The 23,286-nt window shown below is 38.6% G+C and overlaps 1 protein-coding gene across 1 annotated transcript in view; it reads right to left on the bottom strand.

Annotated features, from left to right (window-relative positions):
* sorcs3a (sortilin related VPS10 domain containing receptor 3a) overlaps window positions 1–23,286 on the bottom strand; it is a 262,848-nt gene that overhangs the window by 166,097 nt on the left and 73,465 nt on the right. The gene's annotated exons all lie outside the window — the stretch shown is intronic.

The following is a 23,286-nucleotide window of genomic DNA, read 5'->3' as shown; positions in this document are numbered from 1 at the left end:
GCGGCGCTGGGCTTCCGTAGCAACTCCCATTCAGTGCAGAGGCATTTGGCTTTGGATACAAGCTAGATAAACCTGGTGAATAAAAAAAACCCTATACTAGAGAGGAGACTTTAAAGCTACATTCTGAGAAGCTGACAGAGAGTCTGACAAATCACGATGGGTGCTCGCTGGATCGCTCGGCAATTTCAGACAGCAAGTCCAAACAAGATCAGCCCACAAAAGGAGCCGTGTACCGCTCCACTGGAAGTGGCGACGCAGTTCAAAGTAGAGTAAAAGCTTAAAGTAAAAAATAGGCTCATAGATGTGATGGAGTCATGACGTTTTTGGCAGTACACGCCTGATAATCGAAATCAATAAAGCTCCACCACCCGTCTGCTTCAGAAAAGCAAGAAAGGGGCTTTATTAGCTACTCAAAACAGCGAGTAATAACCATATTATCGATTACGTGAGTGCGAGAGCGCAAGCCGTTAAAATTATGGCTCTGGGAGATCTAGTTGTATTAGAATTCTAGTAGTGCTTAAGGAATATATATATATATATATATATATATATATATATTAGTGTTGCCGAATAATTTTTGGGGACTAATTAATTGCACAATTTTCCGTAATTAGTCGCGATTAATCAAATTTTTCTAATTTTGCTTCTGCTTTCTTCAAAGCTTATAACAGATATTTACTTGAGTAAAATTGTTGAATTAATGTGAAATAATCAAATAGAAAGTATATTTAGAACCAAAGACTGTTATAATAATATTACTTCCGTAATGTTTCACAATTTGTAGAGTGTCTCAACTTTTCTGGATTTGGGTTTGTGTAACGAAACCACAAACTGAGGATTTTAACAAGAACAAAATGCTTACAATAAAGTTCAAGTTCAAGTTCCGACAAAAGTTCAATATAGCAATATTGAACTTTTGCCTTATTATTTCACACTTTTTTTCCATTTATCATATTACTAGATTATGCAAAATCTTAAAATAAGAAATTAAAGTTATGAAACCCCAGTTCAGGGCCTTTGATGTTGGTTAGCCATCTTAAAATGTGGACAATGTTTGTTTTAAGCCTCACAGTACTTAAAACTGGCTGTTAACACTCAATGCCAAGACTGCTTGATCAAATAAGATAATTAAGTAATACGTATCTTAAAATAAGCAGAATGATCTAGTCTGACAATCTTATTTTAAGTAGAAATAACTTGTCAGAGCAAAATAAGCTAATTTAGGTTAAATTTAAGAAATTATATCTTACTTAAGATTTCAATTTTTGCAGTGACTTGACCTGACTGCTTGGAATTTACTGGTGGCTAAAGTAGAATTGCTTTATTTTAATTAATTTTTTTTAACCACAGTAACTTGGGACTTGCTTAAAACTTGACTATTAAGACGTAAGATTTGCTTGTGACTTGCACATATGTGACTTTCTCCCCACCTCTGTAACACAACTTGATCTGGCCTCAACAGGGCAACCTACTTTGATATATTACATGCCATTTACATTTATGAGTTTGTTTTGTTTGTTGTTGTTTTCCTTCCTGATTTAAAAGGTTGGTGCCATTTCTTGTAAGCATCAGTGTTTGTTATTAGCATATCCCTCCCAGCTCATGCTTGTTTAAAACAACCTGACAACCCTGTCTTGAATCACAGAGCTGGAAGCACACACAAAATAGGTTGTGCCTTGACTATTGTGACAGGCATCAGCAGAGTAGTTAGAAATTGGATCCCTAGATAAATGCTATCTCAGCTAGCACCTTCTTCCTCCACATGCATATTCTTTAACCTCTTGTAGCACTTCATCAACACCACAAAGCCCTGATAGATGATAGTATGCAAATAGTGCTATTACGGACCCTTGCCAAGGGTGTCATACTAGATTAAAGGGATACCTGACTCAAGGAGCCATTTTCAACAGTAAAAATATAATATTTTGTCTATAATTAATGTGATAACTGCATTATTTTTCATGAACAATTAATATCTTAAAAAAAAAAAAGTCCACTTGCTGTTGACAGAAGAGGAACTAGGTAACAACTAATCATGGCTCAGTTTGCTGACCAAACCCTGAAAACAGGTGAGCTGTGATTGGTCGTTACCTATTTCCTCAGCACAGGTGATGTCATCTTCAGTTGACAGTAAGTGGGAAAATGTGTTTTTAAAGGTATTAATTGTACATGAAAAATAATTACGTTATCACATTAATTCTGGACAAAATATTACCTTTTAAAGCTGAAAACGACTCAATAAGTCAAGTATCCCTTTAAGCATATTCACTATCTGATGAAGACCAAGCACCACCATAGCCTACTGTATATTGATTTAAGAGAATCATCAGCACCTCAATACTAAATGTACATTTCCTTACAAAATTTGATGTCTAAGGGTATGTGCTTCAAGTACATACTATAAAGCACATGTGTCTCTGTGCTCATAAAGGTATGTTGCCAAATATAAAGCGACATGTCACAAGACAGGATTCATCTCGCTGCATGATGTAAGGAATTTAAAATTCCACTTGAAAAAACATGATGTAAAACGATCAAATGGGGACTTTTAATCTTTGAAAGCTGTATCTACTTGAAATTGAATTTATTTTAAATGTCAGTCTGACTCATGAGCTTAGACTCGATTATATACCCAATTTATTACTTTGGTCTATCAAAGTGTTAATATTCAATTTCTAGTTGCCTTAAGCACTCACTACCTCACATATTTATATATTTGTCTTTTGCAAAATAAACACAGATGTCTATGTTAGCTTACCCTCTCTGCTCCAGCTCTGGTTCCTGCTGGGCATATTTCCAAAATTGCCCTTTTAGAATTGAACCTTGATTTGTGTTCAGTTTCCTTCCACGTAGAGGCGCCAAATCCAGGTCCAGAAAGTAAAAATTCTGCCACAGTTTGGCTTTAGCCCCAGGTACTATCTATCCAGTTCATATAGTACGTCTAAAACAGAAGTTTTTTTCCCCTGGTGTCCCAGGTGTTGAGATGTTACAGCTCAAGTTTGAAGTCAACCAGGTTAACCGTGTAGGACAAGGGGGCAAAAGTATGACCCCTGTAAATGTGCAAAAATGGGCCAAAATTGAACATTCAAATACTAATACCTCATTTCCTGTTCATTTTAGGGTACAGCTATCAAAGTATTTTTTTGTTCGTTTGGATGTGCTATAGGTAACACCCAATTTTCATAGCGATAGGACATTCGTACCGGGACAGGAATCCGTTAAACCTATGTAGGGGGTGCTACAGACCTATTTTTCTGTTATCATGTATGGCAACTTTAAAACATAAAAATATTTTGCCAGGCCCGACCGACCTTTGTGTAAAATTTGGTGAGTTTTCGTTCACATTTAGTGTCTCAAAAATGTGATTGTTTGCGGAGAAGAATAATAACAAAGAAAAAGAAGAAGAAAAAAAAGAGGAATAATTCCTTCAGGAACAATAGGGACCTCGCAGCAGTCGCTGCTCGGGTCCTAATGATTAACAAAACAAATATAAGTCAATTGCAAGTAAATAAAAAATACACATTTGCAAACGTGTTACACTATGATAATGGCCACACATTGGTTTAAAGACAATAAAAAATAAACCGTACCCACTCTCACAGCAAGCTATGATTACAGTATGTGTCAAAATATTTTCTATTCGTACAAGATATGCTTGGGTACAGAACTGTTTTGATTAAAATAAAATAAAATAAACAAAAACAAACGTGCTTGGATGTATTTTGACCTATGCAGTTGCCGTAGTCAGCGATCCAAGATGGCCGATCTTCTGCGCATGCGGGTCACAGATCGTGCAGGGGTCACAGATTGTGTCTTGACACCGAGCACCCAGGGAGCTAGCTAGGAAGCTCACTAGCTAGCACCTGGGGTTAAAGTTAAACTGTGGCAGGGTTTTTACTTTCTGGACCTAGATTTGTCACCTCTGCTTCCACCTAAACACCTTGGGCACTATTGTCGTGTCTAGCACAAGTCTAACACAAAGCTCAGTCTAATGGATCGAGTTTTATTTCTTTTGGTGTTTTTCTTGTCGGGCAAAGACAGAAGGGGGTGTTTGCCTTGTTGCGCGCCATTGTGGCAGAGATCGCAGTCAACTTGTTTGCCATCCAATGGAAGTGGTTCCTCTCATTCTCTTTAACTCATTGAATCCCAGCCATTTTCATTGGAGCAACCCCCCTCAATACAATCCATTTTTTGGATTTTGACTGATTTTGCAAGGCCCACAGAATATTGTGTTCTATTGCTATATAAACATGGAACATACCAAAAGAAAGATTAGACTCTCTTCTTTCATCGGAAAAAAGTGCATTTCTATTATTTTCCATTCTTTAGTTATCAGCGTTAGAATATAGCCAAGTTTTGTCGAAATTCCAATTCCTGAGGAAAGAAAACGTAGAAAAATAGCTTTTTGTAGAACAAACACAAGCATCGACTTTAACACTACTATTTTTTCTTTTGTGACAGCTCAAACATCTAAATATTGTTTCTGTGCAATAAGACAACATTCCAAAAAGTGCTTTTGATAATAAAATAATAATTCATTGCACATAAAATAAACAATTGGCTGGTCTGACTACAGCTCTGCCGCAGCATCCAGTCATCCAGGGTTTGGACATGACCGGCAAAACGAGCCGTTAACCCCGCGGATCATCGTTCGATGGTTTGCTTGTTGCGTTTGCTTGACGAACGAAAGGTCATTCCAGGACGTGCAGCAACTTAATCGCCACCGTCATGCTTTGATGAGCCGATGAGGATGCTTTTTTTTAAGCCAAAAAGCAATCCTCCAGGGTTAACTGTTTTGTTCTGCCGATCGCTCATTTTCTGCTTCCTCCGCGCTGCTCTACAACACGCAGTAGCGACAGACGACACTCCCAGTCTCAATCTACACTTCCTGTTTCTCTTCTTCTGCAACAAGATCCTTGCGTGATACTGGCTGATCTTATACTTGCTGCCACCAGCTGGCCGTTTCATTTCAATAACATTGCATTGCAGTCAAGCCTATTCTTTCAATCAGAAGCTGCGCCAGCCCTTCCTGTACACTTGTGCATAAATAAAAAGCTTGACGTATTTATATGTCATGTGTATGCGACGACTATGACGCTTATGACGTATTGATATGTCATATGTATTGAGAGAGTTAAATTCAGTGCAGAGAAAGGTGTGCGGGCTACATGGCATGTGCAGTAGATGCAGGAGATTGACGCGCGCAAAGTGCATTTAAATGGAATGACATGAACATCTCTACTTGTGGATGATGTAAAATTGGCCACTGCAGAGTGGGCACTTTGAGTCTGCCTTCTACCTGCGATCGTGTGTCCATGTGTGACAACCCCCTCGTTCATAAAGTAGATAATTATATCCCTCCACAGCCTCATCATAGGGTTTGTTGTTGTTGTTTATTGACAGGAGCAGTGAATTTAGTATGACTTTGCAGATATCCTAGTTATTGATTGTTGCTGTCCGTAACTCATGCATACCAGCTAAAGGATACTGGGAAATGATTAAATGCACAGCTTTTTATATAGCGCTTTATCTACACCATATGGTGCCTCAGATTCACCCATTCACACACACATTCATACACCAGCGGTTGGCTGCTGCCCTGCAGGGTGCTGCCAGGTCCACTGTTGGGGTTCAGTGACTTCGACATGGTCACAAGGGATAGGGATCGGCCACCAATGAACGTGAAATATATCAGATCCAATATGCATAATATATACAAATGAAACATTGTTCATAATCAATACTTGAAAGGATGCCAAATGAGATTTGCAGACTTGCACGCAAAGATGCTTTGTCAAATTCTGGCATGGTTGGAACACATCAAGACCACAGAAAGATAATAATAATAATAATAATAATAATAATAATAATACAGGAGGATTGGCTGGCAACCAGTTCAGGGTGTACCGTGCCTACTGCCTGAAGACAGCTGGGATAGGCTCCAGCAGACCTGCGACCCTTGTGAGGATACGCAGTTCAGATAATGGCTGGATGGATAATACAGTATAGGAGGAAGAGCATCACATTATACCTGCTGGCTCCCTTGCAGATTGATTACTGGGCACTTAATGTTGGAATACCTTTAAGGTGCAGCATTGAATGCTAGAATCATGGAGGTGGTCCCCATCACTGCATTGCATTCAAATCCCTGATCTCATCTTTTCCAAGCACTAGAAGCTGAGTGTTTCTGCCGTCAGGGGATTAACAACTTCCTGACAGGCAGGACATAGCAGGAGGGGCTGGGGGAAACCACCTGATCCACATACAAAATCCACCTGATCCACATACAAAATCAATACAACCACCCCAACAAGGATGTGTCCTTCCTACATAAATGACTGAACCTCAACTCATCCAGCTGTCAAGCACTTGAAGTTTGCACAGCCATCTGCCTTTAACGCGTTCATTACGATTAATTAATTACAAAAGAATTCCAGCATCCATTCGAGATGGGAGACGATGGAACCTTTGTCAGTGCACAATTTCCCGGGACATCAATTACACGCACGCAACCAAACTCGGGCTAAACATATGGCTAAGGGCTACCAAAACAATTTTTAGATAAAACCGTGTTACTAGGACTGATCGGAGGCTAATTACATTATAAATACCTGATGGAAGCCTTGATAAAAGTGTGGTTCTGTGTAAAAGCTCCTACCCACCCATACGTTTGTCCAGTGCTCAGAAGCTGTCTGCCATGCCTCAATCAAAGCCATCAAATTTGTGTTATACCACCTGCGCCACAACTTAGACTTGCTTTTAGTTGGTCTAAATTCTGGTCTTTCTTCTGCCACCAAATTGTCAGTTTGCCAAATTCGCAAACACAGTAAATGTTCCGTTGCTTTGGGAATTGGATTGTAGTTAATGGTCTTTCAGAAGGAAAACATGGACACGTTCTATGAAGAAATATTTAACATTTTAACCATACATTTGATATTGCCGCCAGATCACATCTGGTACCGACAGTGGACAGGAAATGTGAGGGCATATACAGAAATGGCATTGACCATGAGTACATCCTCCCACCTTATTATTTATTTATTCATAACCATTATTAACATATCGATTTACTTGTACTTGTACTTACTTACTTGTACTTGTACATGTAGGGTCTATGAAATTAGGGCCCAGACTCTTGTATCTGTGTGGTAGTAGTGCAAACCACTTACAGTATCTGCTGTCCTGTCAAAGTTGTTTATTTTCCTACGGTTGCCTTGTCTTGTTTTGGAATGCATTATCATCATTACAACACATCATGAATGTTGCTATGTCAACCACAAACACAGTATCTAGACCTTCTTGATCAGCCTATGACTAAACAAAAAAAGCCTTAGAATTATTGGCCAAGGCATTTATGTTGTTATTTTGTTTATGTGCATGACTTTGCTGCAAGTTCTGTTATCACATGACAAGATAAAGAAGACTTTAGAACCACTTTACTAAGCTTGAGTGCAGCTGTGAGAGTCTGTCAACCAATTAGAGCAAAAAAAGGTCACACAAAGCCAGTCAAAGAAATAAAAGCCTATTTTTAGTTTGTCATGGTAACATTTTGGCCATCACCCGTTTCCCATTATTAGTAAGTAGACAGAAAATGTGACTCATTTCAATTAATATTTCAATAAACGATCACCATAGACAGCACCGAATGACCATATTTGCTTAGGTTAAATCCTTACATTTTCTCACAGTTTCTCACAACTATTAGAAATCTAACAAATAGCTTCTATTTAGTAATAGCCTACAGCAGGGGTCTCCAACCTTTTTTCCACCGCAAGCTATTTTTAGAAAGCAAAACAGCAGCGAGCTACTCATGTTTCACAACATTTATTTTATAGCCAAATTTTTGTTATTGCCCTTACTTCAAACACATCAACAAATGAACAGTGGTTATACAATGCATACATTGGCATATATATATATATATATATAATTCCGGTTCAGGAATGATTCAGTGAGTGAATGTACTTTTGTTTTTGATAGAAACACACTCATGACAACAAATATAGCAACATAACATTAACTGTGTTATATTATTATTATTTTTTCCCGTCCGTGCCGGTGGGGAGTGGGGGTGGGTTGCGTAGACGAACGATTCAATGAATAAATCTTTTGAACGTTTTTTTTTTAATGAACTGATTCTAAAGATTCAGTTCACTTAAAAGAACTGTCATGCCCATCATTAAGGCACTTGTTGTGAATGCTAACAGTTAGCTGCTACCACTAACGTCGTAGATTTGTGCCGTACCATACAATGATGGCGTAACTAACTAGCGGTTTCTTAGTGTCCAAAATTAGCGATTGAATATGGCTTTGGGATAGTGTTGTGTTGATGTTGGTCGTAATGTCAATAAAAACTATGATAAAGAAATCCGAAACATGGAAAAAGGAAGTCAAATTAGCCATCCCGGCATGATTCGGGCCATCTTCAAAATAAAAGTCTACCAAAGCTATTTGCATTATTTGCATGCTTTATTTTGAATTTATCCTTAGTGTAGGCAGCGTGTTATGTTGGGTATGTTTCCAGCTTCCTTGACATGTCCGTAAAAACTTTTAGATTCAAAATCTGTCCGTGAGCTACTCAAACTACGCCGCGAGCAGGAGAAGCTTGGCCTACAGTATCTTGTTCTACTCTTGTCCAGCAACATGAAGGTCATTATACATGCTCAGGCAACAGCAGATTTAAATAACATGATTAAAACCAAAGGATTCCCCCCCACCCCACAATTCCAAAACATGGCCTTTTAATATTTCACAGGTACGTGTTGACTTTTTGTTAGATATTCTAGTCAGTGCTTGCCAAACAAACTGACCCTTTGTGTAGTGTGCTTGAATTACACAAATGACCATGACATTTATTTCTGCTATTTATCAAGAAGTTTCACCAACTGGTTTAAGAGAGTATGAATGAGCAGTATGTGTGTGAGAGAAAATTGGGAAGACGTATTGTAATATATTGCTTGTAAATTTTTGTTTATTTACTTTTATCACTTATCTTCTCCCTATCTATCTTCCTCTCACTCTTTTAATCTAAAAGCTTTGTCACGAGAGTAGTCTTCATGATGTACCTCATTAAATCTGCCTCTTTAGCATTTTGATGATCTTCCTGCATTTATCCTGCAACATCTGCGCATACCTTTTTATACATGACAATGCCAACAGAAAAATTCAACATCTATTATCAATGATCCAAAAGGCGTCAGCATCTACTTATATAACCATACACTTTGTGTCATTAAGGGATTACGCTTATTGATTTTATTTTTTTTAATAGCAATGCTAGCACTTCTTTACTATAAATGATTTCCAGGTAAGGTAATATAAATGTCAGGATTTTGGAATGAAGACTGATGCCTTTGCTGTTACCGTAAGTTTCCCCATTTGACTGATATATCATTTAGGTTGATCTCTCATTATCAACTGGAAGGATTATGGGCCCCAAATCTCCAAGAGGAGACTCAGCACATCTCAAACTAGGCGCAGCAAAGACTTAGGGGCATTAGTGGCAGGACATATCCATTCTGTCAAATTGTCTCTAGCTGCCTTTTGCCGGTATTCTCAACCATTTTCTTTCTCACATTTACTGCTGCCTTCTTCCCCCTGGCCTTTTTTGTTTGTCCATCTCTATGGCCAATCTTCATTGCTTTCATACTGTCTAAAAGCTGAAGACTTTCATTGAAATAGCTGACTTCCCCCGAACGCTGGGGGAGAAGAAAAGATAAATTCACCAATCCTAAAGCTGACATCTCATCTCAATTAAACATTTTAGTATTGCTCAAGTCAATGAAGTCGTGATAATTTTATTATTGTGAGCAACTAAAAATTACAGTTTTTTCTTACGTCATTGTATCTTAAACAGAACGGTTTTCTGGAATCTAGAAGAAGAAGAAGTGGAATTTTAGAGTATACCCACTTCTCCAAGGTCCACTACAACACTGGGAATACTGGCTGTTTTATAAGGCTAAATGAGTAAATGATGTGTGTGCATGTGATAGTAGTGTGTGTGCTGCACTTGTCCTGAAAATATTTGACTAAAAATGACCGTCAAAAAGATGCTTGTGTGTGTGTGTGTGTGTGTGTGTGTGTGTGTGGGTGGGTGTTGCTTGTATCATTCATAAGCATTACCATAGTGACCTCACCATATTAAAGCATGCTGCTATTACAGGTACATAAAAATACATAGTGTGTTTGCGTTTGTTGTAGTATTTTTGTTGTATTAATCAGCCGCCGAACAGCCAAGCATCCCCCAACCCCCCAAATCCACTAAGTTGCCGGTCCGTTAAAGTTGTGGACTTGTATGAACCGGTCTGTGGTCAAAAAAAGTTTGGGGACCACTGCTTTATGGTGTCTAGTCCAGGGATAGGCAAGTTCGGTCTTGAGAGCCGCAGACCTGCATGTTTTTGATATCTCCCTCCTCGAGCACAGCTGAGAGGCTCTGATGATTTAAAACACCAGGGTTTGGAGGCAGGAGACACCGAAAACATGCAGGGCTGCGGCTCTCTAGGACCGAACTTGCCTATCCCTGGTCTAGTCTTATCAATTTGCCTTCTCAACTAAATGCATTACCAACATTAAGTTTAGTTATTTGAACAGCTACTGTGGAGATAAACTGTCAAGCTAACCTTAGCTTCACACTTTAACACACTTCACACTTGAGCAGTTCAAAAATGATTTTTTTACATCACGCATGCTACATTAATGCCCCGTTGAGTACAAATAGCCCTGACTTTTTTTTTACTCCGACAGCACCTATTAGCTTGTATCTTCCCTTCATTGTAGAACACAGAATAAGGATTGAGCAGAAGCGCCAATAGGCGCAATCAAGATGGCAGATGTGCGGTGGGTGGCGCTGCAGGTGGCACACTTTTTACAGCGGCTATCTATTGTGATGACGCTTGTGCTCATTCCTTATTCTGTGGTATAGAGTGTTCTGGGCGAACACCGCAGTTTCTTAAGGGTACAGAGAGGTGGAGCGGTGGAGGGTGACGTCATGCTAGTCCCCGCGGACATTCAGTGTTGGCGTACGACAAGATTGGGAAGGAAACTGGAATAAAACAACAAAACAAGAGGTGGCTTCAAGCACCGCCCAAACTTCAGCTCAGACTCCAAGAAAACTGAAAAAAATAAGAGTTTATTCAAGCGCAGTTACTCACACATGCACTATGCACGAGCTTGACACAGAGGTTGCAGTTATGTTATAGGCCAGACGGTGGCAGTCACAAGTAAAAAAGTGACAAACTCCACAAGGCTTCTTTAACCCATTAAGGCCCAAAGCGCCTGCCAAAACATGCCTCTAAAATCTATGAGTGACTTTAGAGTCACCCGCGAAAACCTGAAGTTTTCCTGGAAAATCAACAATATTGTCAATGCCTACTAAATAATTAATACCTCAACTCCTGAAGCAGATACAAACATAATTCCCCAAAAATTTCAGAACTTACACCAGTGGCGTTCACACAAACCTAAGTTTATTATTATAAACCTTCAATATTTAAAAAACAATTTTAAAAAATCAACAACTGTGTCGCATCTGCGGGTATATTTACCTTCAACACTGGAGCGCATAGTTGTAATAACCTCAGGGAATCAAATGGTAATTAGTCCATTCCGTGACAAAGCCATCGAAATTTTCAACATCCTCATTGTCTCCAAACATATTTCTTAACAATATGTCAATGTTGACTGGTTACACTGATTCAACATCATCCCGTGCCGTCGTCAATTGCGCCATTTTTTATAATTCCTGCAAATCTGCGTCAGCCATGAATGCTCGAATAAAATTCCAAGACATGCCACGAGGTCCACGTCACCCTCCCGTGTATATTCTGATACATTTCATCAGCTAACAAGCCAAGAATGGGTCAAAACAAAACAGAATGATGTATCCGCTCTCCCGGCTTTAACGGGAGAAGAGCGCTAGAGTGCTGCTTGAATGTTGCTATTATCGTTTTCATCAAAATGATCACCATTAAATCCAAATAAATTCATCTTTCGTGACAGCCTCCACCCTTGTGTGGCTGGAGCATACCAGTAAGCCATTGTTGCCGGACTTGCCAGATTCACCAATCACCAGTTCGCATGACACCAAAACAACAACTTTTGTTTCTAAAACAAAAAAGACACCATATATTAAAAATGTAAACAAAATTACTTGTCACGTTATGTAGTTCAAATCTTAAATTGAGTCTGATTCAATCAGTCGAGTCTTTCATAAGGTTTTGCCAAAAAAGTCACAAGTAAAATAAGTCGACTCGTGTCCAAGTCATGTGACTTGAGTCCCCCACTTCTGTTAAAGGGTGACCAGTATGCTTCTGCCTAATGCAGATTGTTTGTGGATCAAGCTGATATATTTTGACATTATGACATTTTAAATTTAAATCTGCAATATGCCCTCAAAATTGCAACTTAAAAATGTGTCAAAAATTACTACTGTGCTGGACAGATGAGTTGAACAAAGTGCCTGTTGGTCACAGGCGCACATGCAAACACCACTGTGGAATTACAACATAATGTCTAACACTTGTTTTTTTTTTTCCTTGAACTGTCTGGAGAATCATCTACATATAAACACATGCATTTGATGCAATACAGGGACTAATGTGCATTTGCTTCACAAATAAATGTGAAAAAAAAGTACATTTTGTTCTGCATTTCTGGATAATGCATATTTTACTAAAATACTATAATGAAGTTGAAGGGAATTTCTGGTAACAAAATGTGTTTTGTTGGAAACAAACAAGTGTAATACACCAAGCTGAACATGGCTAGTTTTCAATTAAACTGAGAAAAGTAATTACACAAATCTATTGGGCCATGACAACAAAGATCTGTTGATTTTGGACCTCCAAGTTTGAAAATGTGTTCTCTTTTACCATAAACCGAGACAAAGCCGCAGTTTCTCCTAAAATCAATGTTCATAAACACTTTCATTTTTGATATTTCTGCCTGCTTGAATCACTCAACTGTAATATTGCAAAGTGCATGTGTAACCAAAGCTCTGCTTTTATAACCCATTTAAAGTGGTGACTTTTCTGTGTATTTTTAGTTCATGATTTTAAAAGGAATGATTTTTTATGACATTATAGATGGTGTTAAGGATGGTTCATGTCTTTGTACCGAATGCTAAATAATTGTATTGATTTTTGCTATATAAAATCTTTGTCTCTCCCAAAAGCTTCTGTTTCCTCTGAGCATTTGTTTGACCACTGCTTGCTGTTCACAGGTCAAGTGGTCCACATTGACAGGCGGATCAAATGGTTGGTGGTGCTCTTCAGGCTGCACCGGAAAACAGTTTATTACTCTCTGTATGCTTCCTTTCACTGTTGTACTTGGCATTGCCCTTCTGACCTTACAACTGATCTTTACTTTTATAGCAACGTTATCCTCATCATGTTTTAGCACCTATCCTGTGCAGTGATTTCAACTCCTATAATGAGATGTGATTATGCAGCAAAAGTGCAGAAAGTGATTGCTTTAAAAGTAGATTAAAGGAAATAAGACCAAACATTTAGGTGCAAATCCTTGAAATAACTACATCATGCCTGCCATACCAATGGCATTAGCAAAAGTTTGTCTTCTTTTGTTATGCTTTGACAGGTTTTCTCTACAACCTTTTTCAGTAGGGATGTAACGATTCACCCAAGCCTGATTCGATTTGATTTTCAGTTCCTGATTTTCAATTCGATGTAATATACAATATATATATATATATACATATATATATATATTACAAAATGATTCATTTGATAACCAAAATATGCTTTTATTTTAACATCTACATTTTGTCCTTGTTACAAACAAACTTTTTGTAACTTTATTTTTTTTTTACTTGAAAATTAACTACTTATTTTGATTTTTTAACTACATTTTCGTCTTGTTGTCAGTGCTTTTTGGTTAAGGTTAATATTCTGCCTTCTCAGCTTTGTGCAGCGAGACAGACGACTGAAGAATGAATCACTAGAAGCTTTGTTGAGGATTTGTGTTGATTCTTTTACTATTTTCCTTCACAACGAGGTTTTTCCGTAACTCATTTGCTGCTAAAAACATGAAAATGTTCTATTTTAAATATTACCATGTTCCCAAAGATGTATTTATATTTTTTTTGCTAGACCATAAAGAAGGCTTTGATGCAGCCTCTGAACTGCAGAGAAAGGTTGAAGTAATGGTAGTTATTACAAAAAAACGGCCAGCAGGTGTCAGTAGAGTATAAGAGACCAACCAGGGCCATGTTGCAAAAAAGCTATTTTTGTTTAAAACAGATTTGTGAATAATGATTACATTTAGTTATATTCTATTGCTAATTGATCCAAAACGGAAACAGATATAAATATACTTTTTTTCCTGATGAAAGAAGAGGCTTTTATTTTTTTACATTGATATTAAATCGATTTTTGGATGCATCGTTACTTCCCTATAGCTAAGGGTTGTTCTTTTTTCTTTTTCTTTTTTGGTAAGAGATCATCTACCGAAGACTGCATGATGGACCATTTCTGGCCCGGCATTAGCAAAGATGTGTGCCGCCGGTATGCGTCCTACACCAAAAGCCAGTTGGTCAACCAACTGGCCACTGCAAGAGCACAGTTGCGCCTACTCACTCACTCACTCACTCACTAAGGTCCCCTTTGAGCATAACTGTATGAACCTCATTGGGTGATTTCACCAGAGTACATAAGTATATATCTTTGTGTTAATCTTGGTGGATTATGCAGAAAGAGTGGCCCAGCACACCTTCTTAGCATAGTGTTGCCCATGTGCTGTTGCAGGTCATTTCCGAAGTCAATTTGGCAGTGCATTGTTTTATTTCGCACACAGGTCAGGAATCGTGCGAGTTAATAGGCGACTATACCCTCTATTTGCAGGTGAGAGGTTTCTCTCCCTGAGCTGCCTGGCTCAAAACCACTTAAGGTGTTGAACCTGGTAAAAGAAATCTGAGAACAAGGTTCTAGTGTAAGGGGAAAAAACATCATACACCGCAGGGCAAAACATCATACACTTAGGCAATCAGTTGAGCTGAATATGCTGCCGCCGACTTGGATGATGCTAACATCCACAGTAATAGCTGTAAAGCATGTGTATGGATATGGATGGCGGTGGTGCAAGTCACTGAGGAAGGCCAGGGTCACCACCGACACGAGTAAATGTGAGGTTTGTCAAAGAGAGACCTTAGGTACCACTTGGGCTGTAGATAAGAAGGGAAGCTAGGCTGGACTGTTCCCCAGCCTTGGTGGGCGGCTGTGGAGAAGAGTACAATTGTCAGTTGAGCTGCAGAAAGCAGAGAGGTTTGGGAACGGGCTCACTGCACGAACATCAGGGGTCTATTTCACAAAGCAGGTTTAGTGAGAACTCTGGGTCAAGAAGCCCTGAAATGTGGGAAACTCTGCGTTTTCCGTTTCAGAAAGGGGGGTAATTGAAACCAGAGAAAAATGGGTAACTCTTGCCTATTTCATAAAAACAGGTAATTTAAGCTCTCGGTCAGCTACCGTAGTAACATGTTCCATGAACCAAACCTGGTCGGTTGCAGGTTTTCCACCATGAACCTCGAGGTTTTCTCTGTCGCCTATAATACGCCTATAGTCTATAGCGTAAAGTCCAATTTTGTCAAAAACATGGCATGTCCTTTTGACAATTACCCTATTGATGAAGGTGCCGCTTTATTGCGCATAGTTAAATATCCATCGTGAGATTGTTGTCAGACTGCGCATAGATATGCTGGCATTTTCGAACAGTTATCTTTTTTTTTAACATCACAGTCCATCACTTACGTACACAACTTAATTTGTCCTTACATTTGCAACATTACCAGCCCTAGTACATGCCCTCACATCGCAGCATATATTGTGTGTTGCGCTGTTTTTTTTCTTCTTATAACCGTTTTAATAATGTTTTTATATTTCATATTAAGTCAAGTGTGCTTCTCCCCCGCAGTATTGCACCAAAATGAAATTAATTAATGACCATTCATCAGGTTTCCCTTGTAATATTATTGTGATTGCAAAGGACTACATTTAAATTAGAACTAAAATAATTTTAAATAAATTAAGTTAAGCTTTTTTTTCTAACATGTTCAAATTTGCCATATGATCGCATTAAGATTTTCAGTTGAGAGGGGTAAAAAAACAACAACAAAACGCAGAAGCAGAAGGCGGTGCTGCGCAGTGCGCTTCCCCGTTGCCATGGTGACTCGACGAATCGGGGCTCCATTGATGTATACTTTTTAGTGTAGCGGCAACGGTGAATCTACTCTGCGTTGATATAACTACCTCGAATCAGTTTTCTATCTCAGGGAATGTCAACTCGCTGTTCAGGGTTAGTCTCGGTGTTAGTTGAACATTCTTTGTGAAATTGACCACAGGTCAGTTGATGGCCACAGGTGTTGCTGCATTGCCTGATTGTTCTCTCCCCTTTTTCATGTAGTTGTGTGATGACCGTCAGTTGGTTGAGGAGACAACAAAGAGAATCTCTTCTTGCACACACCATTTCTTACAATATTTCATATATTTCATATATTTGCAGGGTACAAGATAAAAGGACTGTATACTAAAAGTGAGTCTGTCAGTCTGCAGGGGAACTCACACAGCAAGAGGGCTACAGCACATTTTGGGGAAATGTCAGAAAAAGAAACACCCACACAAGCCTAGGGAGCTATACAAACTCCACACAGTTTTGAACCACTTGACTGTGACGCGGATGTGCTAACCATTTCACCATGTTGCCCACAGTTGTTTTCAGACTGTAGTTGACAGCAAAACTATCACATAAAAACAACAACAATAATAATGATAACAACAATAATAATTAGGGGTATCAAAATTAGTGTGTTAATTTTGAGTTAATTTAAAGTTCCTGCCACAAAAATCTTTAACGCGCAATTAATGACTGCCCCTTACTTGGAAAGCCTGTACTGGGGATATTCCAGTCGCAACGCAGCAGACACGTCCACGTCAATATTTAGCAGTAATACATTTAATAATAATGCATATATTTGTGGAGACTGGGGTCAATTTGCATTTTACAAATTTAAAAATGTGCAGAATTTCACAAGTTACTTCATCTTAAAGATTAGATAGCTCTTAATATGAAAAGAAAAATGCCATGAGCTGTCACCAACGTCTTAAAAATCCAATTATGCCATCTAGTGGCAGAAAAATTACCAACACAAATCAATATCACACTATTTTTTACAGTACAGTAATTATTTTTAGTTTTTACTCAATTTTAAGAATTCATATGAAATTAATGTATCAATGACAGCAGCCATATTTCTATTAATTACATTTGTTTCCACTTTTATGTTAACAAGAGTATGAAAACTTATATCATTAATATTTTACTGTACATTTAGAACAGATATAACATTTTTGACAAATCGTGAGTTAACTATTGAAGTTATTCAATTAGTTACGATTAAAAAAAATTATCACCTGACACCCATAATAATAATAATAATAATAATAATAATAATAATACTGCGATTGGCTGGCAACCAGTTCAGGGTGTACCCCGCCTATTACCCGAAGCCAGCTGGGATAGGCTCCAGCACCCCCTACGACCCTTGTGAGGACAAGCGGTTAAGAAAATGGATGGATAATAATAATAATAATAATAATAATAGAATCCACTACAGGATATTCACAAACTGGTCAATGACTGCAACAGCATAGGATTACTTCACTTTTTCTCATAGATCAAGGACTTTGTAACAAACAGGCCACATATAGTTGAATTAGAAACCTAACATCATTGACGATAATTATGAACAGAGAAGCCCCACCGGGCTAACTACTCAAGCGCTTTACATTATTTACACTTGACTGTGGTAACCTGCAGGTGATGTCTCTATATTGGGAACCTTTGTTTTGTACTGTCTCACAGATCTCCTCCATCCCTATGGAAAATATTAAAATACTTAGAAAACACAATATTGCATGCCCAATCACACATCATTCTGACATGTCTTCTTGCTTTAATGAATGATCTGGGGTTTTGTGTGTGTGTGTGGGGGGGGGGGGGGGGTGTGGTATAGTGCACACACTATAAAGTGTAAAATAAAAAAATAAATGAAAAGCACTCCCCCAAATAAGACTAAGCTTTAGTTCTCCATAACCCTAACTAACCTAAATGGATGACTAGAGAGTGATCATATCATGCAGTTAAATGCACCGATTAAAAAAAATATATAGAATCGAACTTTTCATTAATGTCATTGCCAACATCTATGTCTGTCCTATTTATTATTTTAAGTAAAAAAAACTGCTATCAAAAATGTAATTGAAACAAACTAGTGGTGGTGACTTTTGCACAGTACTGTATATTTAACACAAGCACTTTGCAGTAGAGGGTGACACCCGAGTGGATTTTCACTCCTGTCCCATTTCACTTCCACAGAAAAAATCCCGCCTTGGACCACAATACAAAAATAAATCCTGTCCCGTCCTGCTCCCCTGGACCACAATCCAAAAATAAATCATGTCCTGTCCCGCTCCTGGTGTATACGACTCCTGTCCCGTCCTGCTCCAGAATGACTCCCACTCCCGTACTGCTCCCATTTTGGAGATCAGCTACATTAAAAAAAAAAAAAAAATGTTTTAAATTGATCTGTTCCAACATGAGACTGTCCACCTCCACCCGCCGCGGGATTCACAAAAATTTTGCAGCACTTTATCCAAAATGAATTGTCTTAAATTATATTATTCGATATTTGTGAAACAAGATTGTGAACTTAGTAGTGTTTCCAATGATGACTGGACTCAGTTAATATAACAAAGATTTTGCCTCTATCGTGTATTTCTAGCCCAGAATGTTCTTATTGACTTCAATTTGCTATGCTATCCTAATGGTTTAAAAAAAAAAAAAGAAGGGAGAGGATGCTAATAGGGGATGACAGCAGATACATTATTATTTTCAGCAGACTGTTGTAGCATGGCTTGCCAGCACCCATGACAATTTATGTAATTGTGTTCTTTAATGAATGGACCTATAACTCTCCCTTGGTCATTTTTGGTATTAAGCATTTTTTTTAACCATTAAAACCTGGCATAGTTGTTGCATGTATCTAAGTGAGCAATAAGAAAGAAAGAAAAAAAACACACGGTATGACCGCAGGCTCAGAGACCTCAGCTGGCTTCTGCCATGCTAGAAGCAGCTCTCAAATAGAAAGGGGAGCGGCACATAGACAAAGCACAAGCAAAGTGGTGGTTGAGGGGAAAGTGAGATAACAATAGGTCCTCTGTTCATCTCTCAAATTATTAATTTCTATAAACACTGCTACTTTTATCCAGCCATCAATCCATTTCATATCACCACGGGAGCTGGACATTACCAGAGCTGACTTTGGGCGAGAATTGTGGAACAACCTGGTCTGGCCACTACTTAATCACAGGGCACATAGACTAACTAACTAACTAACTAACTAAATACAGTTTTTTATGTTGATTATCTTGTTAGGGTTTCAGGCATTGCCCTTATTTTATTTTTTGTGAGTTAGTCTACCAAAACATTCTCTTGTAGTTTTGCTTCAATAAAGCCACTTATGATCAGTTTAAAGGCTGGACTCTTGACTTGGTTGTTCCTGGCCTGTCTGAAGTATTTTTTCCTTTAATGTTTTTGAGACTAAGTACGTCCATCGAGCCTGCTATGTGGCATGCCTTTTGTCCGTCCACTGACCATGTCAACTGTTCCCGGTAGGCAAGAGCGGCCTTAGAACAAAAACTGTGTGGCAACCTCCGGCTTCGCCGTCAGGAGCTGGTGCAACAGTAGCCATTAAAAACAAGCAAACTTAGAGAGGACATAGAAATTCAACAGATAAACATAATAACCAAGATTCAAACCCAGAATCAGACTTTCTAACTACCACTACTAAACTATTACTGCACTATATTTTATTTTTTTCTTGAGTCAGTCAGTGCATGAGCTGAGTAAATGAGTTGGCAGTTAATATTACTTTACTCTATTTATATAGGAAGCATACCTCATATTTCCCCACCAGAACATGAATTAATAGTCAGTAGTGTTTGACAATTCCTGCCTCGTGTCAGCTCAGTTAGTTGGCTCTTCTGGGGGTGTCTGTCAGGAGGATGAAGCAGTTAGTGACCTTTCAAATGCTCTGCGCAGACACGGCATCCTCTAGTCACCTCTTCAGCCTTGACTTGGCATGTGAAGACACTGCTGAAGGCTCCGTAACACCCACCAGCTCAAGCATATCTTTGAATGTGACACTCAACACACCATACAGTGCACCTTCGGATCTGCACTGCTGTGCCACGTACTGTATCCACAACACTTGTCTTTCTAACATTAGAAACACTGCAAAATTTTGACCATCAACACTGCTTCTTCTCATTATTTGAATAGAAGAGCATATTGTCAATGTCAGACTTGACTTAGTAAATTTATATATCTCCGCTTAACAACGAATGAGGCATTTTAACATGATTTGATTTTCTTCTGCATATGTATTTTGAATTTGCTGCCTTCAACACGTTACAAACAATCTGGGATCGGGGGAGACGGGTGGGGCAGTACTGGCATAAATGAGGAACATTACACAGATAAACAGTTTAATTTGAAACCGGTGAGTGTTATATTTTGTGTCTAAAAGGGGCATCACTGAGAAAGGATGGGGCCAGGTTCAACACATGAATAACTGTGTACACAAATAGTCCAACAGTTTAAGAACAATATTTGTTGACATACTTTACGATTTCGAGGTATGTTTAAGATTTTAGCAGCTGCGGTCCATGTCATGTAAACCCAAGGTAAAAAAAAAACACACATTGAATGCCTGTGACCTTCAATCCCTCAGACGACACTGCATTAAACACTTGCATCACAGTGCAAAATATATTGTCGCACGAGCTCAGGAATACTTCAGAAAACCTGTTTTACACAACATCCCAACCTCAATGGATTTGGGGTTTCTAGTTAAGTTCATTTTTTTGTTTTGTTGTTTTTGTTAATTTCCCTGTGTCCCTGTGTAAGCTAACTCAGTTCATTGCTTAATTTACAAATTCAAGTTAAAACTATATATCAACAACACCCAGAAACATCGCCGGCTTCTTTCAGCCCGTGTTCATTTGAAAAGGACTGACACAAAGTGGAAAAATGTGTCTGACGAGACCACATTTACAAAATTAGGGACGTGGTATCCTCCAGACTAAAGAGGAAAAAGACCATCCCGATTGTTATCAGCGTCAAGTTCAATAGCCAGCATCTGTGATGGTATGGGTATGAGTTCTACATATACATTTTGGAGTAACGACATTTTCAGGGACATCCCTGCTTATTTCAGCAAGACAATAAATGATAAGTCACATTCAGTACATGCTACTACAGTGCGGCTTTATAGTAAAAGAGTCCGAGTACTAGACGGGCCTGTCAGCAGTCCAAACCTGTATCCCTTTGAAAATGTGTTGCCCATTATTATGTGCTAACTACAACAACGGTGATCCCGAACTGTCGAGCAACTGAAGATTTTAGAATGGGAAATAATTCCACCTACAAGGATTTAACAATTAGTGTCCTCTGTTCCCAAACACGTATTGAGTGTTAAATGGAAGGAAAGGTGATTTAACAAACATGCTCTGTGCCTGTTTTTTTAGCGTGTTACAGGCATTAAAGTCAAAATGAGTAAACATTTGCTTCAATATTAAATACATTGTGTTTGAAGCGCATTTAATTGAATATAGGTTGGAATGGATTTGCAAATCATTGCAATCGGTTTTACACAACATCCCAACCTCACTGAATTTGGGGTTTCTAGTTAACCCCGTCGGATCCATACATGATTGCAGTGAACATGACATATTTCTGTGTTTAAACCAATAAAAACACATAATTTGGATGATGCCAATACTTCTGGTTCATGAATGGATCCTCGCTAACCAATCACAAGTTGATTTGCATGATGTTCATGCTAAATATGTTACATATAAGCTTGGTAAGTTTACAACACGTTACAGCCATACTATCCTGGCGTCTACTATAACATATAAAAACATGAGATAACCCCAACATTTTCCCCCATGTGGTTCTTGTGTGGGAAAAGAGTCCAAATCAGTTTAAAAAAAACAGCAACAGAGGAGTGTCGGGGTATTGCTCTGCGACACTACTTGCTGTACATGATATTTTTGATACTGTAACCTTCCTAGCAGTCTTTCTTGGTGTTGTGGACACCACTAGTAATTAGACCATTAGCGGTTTTCGTTAACCATTTTTGTGTGCTACACTCTCTGTTTTATCCGCTCTCCGGCGTGATTTTGTGTTTTCCTGTTTATGCCCACAACGTACATCTTTATGTCGTCGTCGTTTTGTTACAGCAACTTCTTGTCCACGTGTTGTGCGCTTTTTGTTGCTTCCATTAAAACTAAGTGACTTTCGCCCTGGCTGGGTCTGCCCTTTTCTTTTGGGGTCCAACAAACACAACCCATACGTGACATCATGCTGCATAGAAGTCAAACCCTCCTTTGAAACCTTACTTTGAAAACCTGACCTTTAACCTTTACAAACCTTAAGTCACACACTTTTACGGCTGAAATTTTTTAAACTCAATTTTAGGACAACTGTTAAAAAAATAAATAATACAATTTTAAAAAATGGTGATGCTGCATGGAAGCCAATCCCTCCTTTGAAACCTTAAATGGGTTCAAAGTTTCCGTAATTCGTCAGCAAAATGGGCATTCCGTCATTGAACAGATCGCAACTCATTCACACAAGCACTCAAGTCAAAAGCGTAGAGTAGGAGGAAAAAATGCAGCTTTAATGATAACTCCACTTCGATTTAAAAAGCTTTAATACTCACTCGGTCCGCTTGACATTGTGTTACTATTCTTTTCCTTTCCCTTTCCCTTTTTAGGACTCTTAGCAGGTCAATAACGTGCCTATCTTAAAATGGTGCACTGAAGGACCCTTAGCTGTCTAACAATGTGCCTGGTGTCAAATCAACGAAATAAGCACTAAACTAAAGCCTGGTTCACACGGCAAGGTTTTAAAATTGTCATCAGACTTCCAAACACTGAGAGACCCCACTCATTATGAGAAAAAAAATCATGGCTACAACGGTTTTGAATATACAGCGTGTGGCGTGCAGGCACATGGCAAAATCATAATTTCATGTCATTCATGAATATTCCCACATCCCGAAGCTGGTTGTAACACTGGAAATATCCTGCTTGAAAGCTCAGCTTGCGTTTAGTGACCACTGTGGGTAGTAGGACTACATTTCCCATGATTGTTAGTTACAAAAGCGGGAAGTACTTCTATTTGCGGTCAATGCTTGACTGCTATCAAGTAGAT

This window comes from Leptonotus elevatus, chromosome 8, assembly GCF_054856555.1.
Source record: "Leptonotus elevatus isolate MCC_2025b chromosome 8, RoL_Lele_1.0, whole genome shotgun sequence".
In the NCBI taxonomy this organism is placed as follows: Eukaryota; Metazoa; Chordata; class Actinopteri; order Syngnathiformes; family Syngnathidae; genus Leptonotus; species Leptonotus elevatus.
The sequence above is the reverse complement of the archived record's forward strand: the minus strand, read 5'-3'. Positions and strand labels throughout refer to the sequence as shown.